Raw genomic sequence first — 8,414 nt, 5'->3', positions numbered from 1 at the left:
GGGCCAAGCTCATATCAAATATTCAAATCATCCAACAAATCTCACCCATATTGTGGGCCCAAAATTCACATCAATTAACAAACCCACATTAATAATACACATGACCAAAGAAAATAATACCTTAAGCCCAATCCAATAAACCTAAACAAATAATCAATTAACAATAACCCAAGCCCAAATAAACAATATGCAATTGATATAGTCCAAATATCCTAAATTAATCTCACAAACCCAAATTAACAAATTTCAAATTAATCCACCAACAATAAATTAACCCAAATTTCACATTAATTCTTCAATAACAAATTAACTCAAATTTCATATTAATTTACCAACAACAAATTAACATAAATTCCATGCTAATTAATAAAGCTCAAATATAAAGCCCACAAATAAACATAAATGCACAAGCCCAATGTCAACAATAATTATTATTAAAATCAAATAAAGAAAAAAAATAGTAATAATAATAATAATAATAATCGACGGTCCCAAAAATGGATGGAAGGGAAGGGGATCCTCGATTGCTGGAAATGATGCCGACGGTGGTAGCTCGCTGATAACGACTAACCGACTGTGGATATGGAGATGGGTTTCACAAGGAATAAAAAGAAACCAAAAAGAAAAAAAGAAATGGAGGGACGGAAAAATGAGGGGGCATGTGGCAGTGGGTGTTCTAGAGGAGAAAAGAAACCAGAAAAGAAAAAAAAAATGATGAAAGAAAAATCTGGGGGGTTTCCCAACCTGTCTGTGTGGGAGTTGGGGGAGGAAAAATGGAGAAAGAAAAGAAAAAAAATGGAGATGAAAGGAAAGGGAAGAGAAGATGGCGGGTATGTGGCCGGTGCACCATTGGGAGAGAGAATGGTGGTCTTGGGCGGAAGCTCAAAAAATTGGGCGGGCGACTGTTGAGAATGGGAGTGGAGTTGCAGAGAGAGAATGAGTGGAGGGGGAAAAGAACTCAAAAAAAAATTGGGGGCTTGACATTTTCCGAGTTATGGGAGAGAGGAAAGAGAAGAGAGGAGAGAGGAGAGAAAAAAAATGGGGGGAAAAATCTTGGGAAACGGAGGGAGAAAAACAACAATAAAAAAAATAAAAAAAAAAGAATGATGAAAAGTGGAGAGGGGAGAGGGGGAGCTTTTGGACATGGGATGGGGGGTAGGTGAGGGTAGGTGGAGGAAGAGAAGAGAGAGGAGAGAGGAGAGAGAAGAAAATCTATTTTAAAAAAAATTCATTTAGAGTCCTTAGAATAAAAAAAAAATCTCATTTTCTTAAAATTTGCAACCATATTTCGATCGGTTTGCATAATATAATATAATAATAACAAATAAAATGAATAAATAAATAAAAAATAACTTATAAAATAATGAAAACGAAAAATTGAAAGGTGAGTGGGCCTAAAATAGTATATGTAATCGGGATTTAAAATTGAGTTTAAAATTAATGTAAAAATAAAATTAAAATAAATTTTGGGGTATACAGGAAGGTTTAATGTAAACAATGTTAGTTCAAGAACACAAAATAAAATAAGAGAAAAGTGGGTTTTGACTCACTAATATAAAAATATATGAAAAAAGAACTTCAAATTTTTTAAATTAGTATTATCTTTATTTATTTAAAAATAATTTGAAATACATGCATTTTTTAATAAGTAATGTAATTATTCCCTAAAATTTCTCTTTTACTTGCCACGTCATCAACACCAATTGACAACTAAACCCCTCCACATAAATATTTTCCTTTTATTTAGATATATTTATTATTATTTTTATTATTATTATTTATTACTTTATTATTATTATTTGAATTTTTTTTCTCCTAATAACAAACACCCTATAAGGATATTTTTTGTTTTTGTTTTTTTTTTCTTTTCTCCATAAACAAACATTCCGTAGGTAACTCAAACTTATTTATCTTTTAAAAACTACAATATATCACCTTTTATATGTATCTCTATCTCTTGAATTGAAGGTGAAGCCTAAAACAAAGAAAATGCCTCAAACTCCTTGAAATTAATCTCAACTTGCCCTAATGAAAAAAAAAAATCATAAAGAGACCATGGGAAAAACCATAAATCTTATTCCCAGCAAAACTCAAACTTATCTATAGTCCACCAGGGTTTCACTACTTCTAATGTCCATACTTTTCAAACCATTTCACTTTTTCTATGGGGTGCTTGTTTATAGAGAAAAAAAAATTCTCAACTTTTCCTAAAGGGTGTTTGTTTCTGGAGAAAAAAAATCTCAAATAATAATAATAGTAATAAAGAACATATCTAAAAGGAAGAGAAACATTTACGTGAAGGAGTTTAGTTGTTAATTGGTGTTGATGACATGACAAGTAAAATGAGCATTTTAAGGAGTTCAAGTGCATGTATTTCAAATTATTTTTAAATAGATGAAGATAATACTGATTTAAAAAATTTAGGGTTCTTGTTTTCATATTAGTGAGTCAAAACCTACTTTTCCCTTAAAAACAATGACACATGATACACAAAACATAAAGATATTTTTACTTTCATTATTTAATAAGGATATTTAAAATTGCAATAACAAATCAACTTAGGAAATATTCTATACAATATTTTTTACAAAAAGAAATCTTTACTAATTAGGAATTTGAAATACTTTGCAACATAGGGAGATTAAGAATTTTTTTTTATTAAACCTAGCTGTAGACCCCAAAATTTGTCTCATTTTTATTTTACATTGATTTTGAGCCCAATTTTGTCCATAAATTTTAAATCCCAATTACAAGTGATGTTTTTGGCCCACTCACTATTTAATTATTAGTTTTTATCATTTTATATTTTATTTTATTTTTACTATTATTATTATTTTTATTTTTATTATTATATTATATTATATTTTTATTTATTTTTCTTTTTCCTTTTATTTCCCTCATTTCTCTCTTCTCTCTCCTCTCTCCTCTCTCTCCCCTACCTATCCTCACCTACCCTTCCATCACTCCACGTCCAAGCCCTCCCCAATTTCCACTCTTCATCATTTCTTTCCATTTTTTTATTAACATCTCCCTCATTCCCAATGTAAGACTTGCGGGCTCCCATTCAAGCCCTAGGGTTTTTTTTTTGTTCATCTCCTCCATTTCCCAAGGCAAGGATGGCCGGGCTGCCCGACTTGGAGTCCCCATTTTCCCCCTATTTTTTTTCTTCAGTTTTTCTAAGAGAGACACGACAGCCCCCCTCCCAATTTTTTTTTCTCTTTTCCCCCTCTCTGCAACTCCACTGTGACTCAGAGCAAGCGCCCAAGGATTCACTTCTTTTTATTTTTCATCATTCCATTCACTCCACTACACCTCACCGGCCGAACACCCCTTCATTTTCTTTTCATTCTCCATTTTTTTCCTTATTTTCTTTATTATTATTATTATTATTATTATTTTCAAAAACTCAACCCCTCACCGCCACCGGTGAGCCAGTGCTGGTCGGCAACCTCCTTTCCATCTCATCCGTTTCCCATTACTATTATCATTATCATCATTATTATTATTATTATTATTATTATTATTATTATTATTATTATTATTATTTATCATTATTATTATTATTATTATTATTCATTTTTCTTGATTTGATTATACTAGTAATCGTTGTTTGTGATATTTGAATTGTTGAATTAATATGAAATTTGAGTTAATTTGTTGGTGGTGAATTAATATGAAACTTGGGCTATTTTTGTTTTTGCATGGGCTCGTTCTGCAAACCTGTTAGCTGAGCATAAATTTATGACACGTGGAGCATGGAATTTCATGGAATAAAGTGAGACTCGAAAAGCTGTAAATGGAGCATTGAATTTGTTGTAAGCCTACTGGGGTACATATTTGATTTTTCATTTATATTTAGTTTATTTTTTATTGATTTCTGTAAATATTTATCTGTGTATATTTACTTGAGTGTACAGAATTGAACATCGAACAAACTAGAAATCTTATTTAAATGAGAGGAAGAATTCAATAAATGTGTTTTGATGAAACAATAATTTTAAAATATTATTTTTAATAAAAGAAAGTTTTTTTTACTATTTATAAAAATTTAGAAAAATGCATTTAAAAAAATCCAAAAAATTGTTTTTAATAGAATTTGAAAAATTGTTTTTAATGACATTGTCCAAAAATTTCTTTGTTTAATAAAAATTGTCCAAAAATTGTTTTGTAAACAAAGTTGTCCCAAAAATTAATTTTTAATAAAATTGTCTAAAAATGTTTTTTCAAATGAATTCTTTTTCCTTAATTAAAATGGAATTAAAAGTGTTTTTAAGAAATAGAGGATTTAAATATTTGTTTTTCTTTTTAATTAAAATTTCTTTTGCAAATAAAGTTATGTCATTTTAAATAATTTTTAAAAATCACTCTTTTAAATGAAAATGAATCTAAATACTTTTGTAAATAAAATTGTAAAAATTCATTATTTTCTAGTAAAAGCAAGTAAAAATAATTTTTGTGCCCAAATTGAAATTTTGTAATAAATTCTTTTGATACTAAGTGTAAATAACTTTTTTGAAAATTGAATACAAATGAAGTTGAGAAAATAAATTGATTCTTTTTTTGTAAGTAAATAAATTGAAATCATTAATTCAAAATCATTTTTAATAAAATCCTTTGAAATTTATTTAAATTTTTTTTAATATCTTTTATTTATTTAATTCAATAAATCATTCTGCATAATTCTCTTATTATTTATTTTGTGTATTTTCGTAATTAGATTTCATCATTATTTGTGTATATTGCTTTTCACTATGACTTGTACATGCTCATTTGCTTGATTATTAATTTTGGTATCCATGATTAATTAGTTAATTGCCACCATTGCTTCATTTTATTAGTAGAGACCCGACTTTAGGGACTTAGAGGGGTGCTATGGTCTTTACCGTACCTTCCCGATAAGTAACCTTACCCTCGATCCGGTTTTTCACAGACCGCCTTTTCCAAAATAAGGAGTCACACTTAGGGTTTTTCTTTCTTATTTTGTTTACCCTTTAAAAATAAAACAAAAATAAGTGGCGACTCCAAGTCTTTTTTTTTTAAAAAAAAATCAAATTTTCACAAAATGAATAAAAATCGAGCTCGCTATCGAGTGGGAAACGCATGAGCCGAAAATGCGGGGTCCACAAAATTGCGACTCCACTGGGGATCTTTTAGAGAGTCAAGCTTGAACTTAAGATGAAGCAAATGTGGCGTTTGATGAGTCGATCAGTGGGTACTTATTTCTTGATTGCGTATTGAGAGTTCTAGACGTCATTGGATGCATGCTTAGATATTGTATTCATTTAGGGCATGGACATGCTGATTATGATGCTTTTTTATCTTGATTGAGCATTCCGATTGTGGCGATTTTTTCTCGTGCTTCATAGCTATATTTGTTTGGGACACTAATATGCTGATTATATTGATTGATCATCTTACCTCGCTTAGCATAGTGACTCTGATTTTGCCATGTTTGTTCTGATTACCTCACATGTATAGACTCACCATTGTATATCATTTGATTTGACATGATTGATTCTCTTGATTATATATTATCTTGTTTATCATAGAGCATGGTATCATTTGTCAGATATTCTTCTTGATTAGCTTGTGTGCAGATTTGGATGATATATACCTGTTTTGCATGACTGTCTGTTGCATGACTTCTCTCATTCCGTGTGATTGCATGAGTTGCTTGTCTATGTGGGACACACGCTTATCCCCTTATTGCCGAGTCCCTAGTCTCGGTCGACATTGTTTTCCTTGCTCTCGTTTTTTATACGAGACTTGTTGCCTTATTTGCTCTTCGACCGAGCTAGAGATTAGGAGTGAGGTCTAGCGACGAGCTATATCGATGCACGGGAGCATTCTGGAGGAGAGCGACACTCTGATGATGATTGGAGTCCGATCATTGAAGACTTGTATAGCCCGAAGCTAAGTTTCATGGATATTTGTGTGGCTAGTGTGTTTCATTTCCTGTTTTAGCTTCTTAGGGTTATCGGATGCACCCACACCGTTCATTGTGCACTCTAGTTGACCATTGAGCGTTGAGAGTTTGAGAGCTTTCACCATAGGAAACTCCCTGGGATGTCGAGGCAGTGCATGTGTGGAGGTGATGACCACCTTGCATGGAAGCGCCCCGTCTCTACGAAGGCGTGTAGAGGGTTGCATACCGCCGGAGGGTACGATCGCTTCTGCTAGGGATCTTTTAAAGTCCACCCATCTTATTTTAGGGCCACCTTGACCTGTAGGATGAGCTTAGATCCTTTGATCAGGACTTTCTTCCTTACATGTGGGTGCATCTGAGGGCCTTCAAAGCCTCTTTAGTTACAGTTCAAATCCAGTACTTTCTCATTTGGTCTCCAGTTGAGAGTGCTTAGAGATCAGTGTGAATTTGAGTATCAGTTGGACCACCCTTTATTGTATGGTTTTAGTTTCTTCTTGTCGCTCATTGAGTCTAGCACACTTTCTTCCTAGGACTTTAAATAGTCTTCTTTTCTTAGGCTGACACATTCTTTCAGTTTGTTGTCACTTTCTACTTGATGTTTTGGGATATGCTCATTGATTATGCTCACTTTTTTATATTCTTCACCTATCATGGGCTTGATACTTCATTCTTTGGTTGACTCGCCTGATTCTATTTCCAACCCGATATTTTCATTACAGAAAGGTGAAAGACAAGTTTTCACATTCACACCATTTTTTAGATGTTCGCCTTTACCACCTAATCATTTTTCTTTATTGAGTTTGGGTTGAAAGTGAATCAGAGATATGTTGTTATAGATGGAGTATCGATCTCATGACAGTGTTGTTTTTCACACCTCATTCATTTTTTGGATCATTGATAGAAATTCTTTAGTCACATTTGTAGCCATCTCACAATGGACACCTTTATGACCTTAGAGTTTCTATCATATTTCCCGTTTTAGATTGCCATCACAGGACCATATATCAAATGATGTGTTGTACTTTTGACTTGGGACATTTATTCATTTGCACATCGCGATCACTCTGGCCTGACCTATCATGGAGGATATTGAGCCTATTGACCTAGGATTAGAAGATCAACCTAGGGAGTTCGAGCCTGTGACCCATTTCACTTTCTGATCAAAGCAACGTCATATCTATATCCATATCCTGACTTTTCAGACTTGTTGGCCTACCCATTTTGAGCTTGACATGACACCATCCCCTGATACCACTATATGACCTAGTCATCATTGTTCCCCTTTGTATATTACAGCATCATTGCCTATTCGTTCCATCATTTCCTTGATCTGACCAGGTAGTGTCCGAGATGGTTTGACCCGAGGTGAGCTTTACATGATGATAGATGGATCACAATGAGAGAGTGGCTTGACTGCTTGATGATGTTGTTGAGGTAGAGAGGTGGTCTTGGGGCATCCAGATTTGAGTCGCTACATGTGACTTCAGAGAGTCGGGATGATTAGAGATGGTGATTTTATGAGACGATGGTGAGTAGCTTATGATGATGGAGTGAGGTGATTATCAGAGGACATTGACGGTTATCACAGAGCATCAGTGAGAGCTTTCACACGATTTCAGAGGAGTTGACATGACTTTGTTGGACAGATGCCAGTAGTTAGTATTGACCATGTGAGATCTTGAAAGCACGATGTTCGAGGTTGTGGTTAAAGGATGGGTGGCCATCATTTCATGAGCCCATTGACCCTATCACCCTTACGTATAGAGTTACCCATTGCTAGCCCATTGAGCCTCACACGAGCATCATAACCTTTTATTTCATCACCTCATTTACCTATTACACCGGGTTAGGGACCCTGCAGTGCTTGCATGCTATGATTGGATACGTCATGAGTTCCAAACCTAACATACATATTCAGGCCTCATTCCTCACTCTTCATTGTGATATTTTCCTCTTTGACATCATCTCATCACTTTTTCCGACATCACATATCACTATTTGTGATATTCGTTCTCTGTCTTTTCTTTCATCATTGTTTACTCGACATTATCCTTATTTCACCTTGAGTGGTGGTTTTTCACACGCCACTACATGGAGGATTGTCACATTCTTTCATCCCGTTCACCCCATGAGCAGTGGTTCAGAGATTTCGGTTTGAGAGGTTGCCTTGTTAGTGAGGATTCGTGTTACATCCGTATGTGGAAAGGGTTTGATCATTTGGGTATGTATTTTCATGGGAGTTCATTCATTATTGATAAGAGTATGCGCGAAAAAAAAAACAAAAAAAAAAAAGAAAAAAAAAAGTGTATTGTTCATTATACCGTTTTCCATTTAGCACATGTATGAATGTGCTAGTTTGCTTCATTGAGTTCATGTGTTAGAGAGAGTTCATATGAGAGCTTCTTTATGAGATTCTATCTTGGTATATTTTGGGTGAAAGTATGAGTCACCCATTCGATTTTTGTGAGAGAGTCGAGCAACCTTTCTT

This window comes from Vitis riparia, chromosome 19 (genome assembly GCF_004353265.1).
Source record: "Vitis riparia cultivar Riparia Gloire de Montpellier isolate 1030 chromosome 19, EGFV_Vit.rip_1.0, whole genome shotgun sequence".
Classification (NCBI taxonomy): domain Eukaryota; kingdom Viridiplantae; phylum Streptophyta; class Magnoliopsida; order Vitales; family Vitaceae; genus Vitis; species Vitis riparia.
This window is presented reverse-complemented; position numbering follows the sequence as displayed.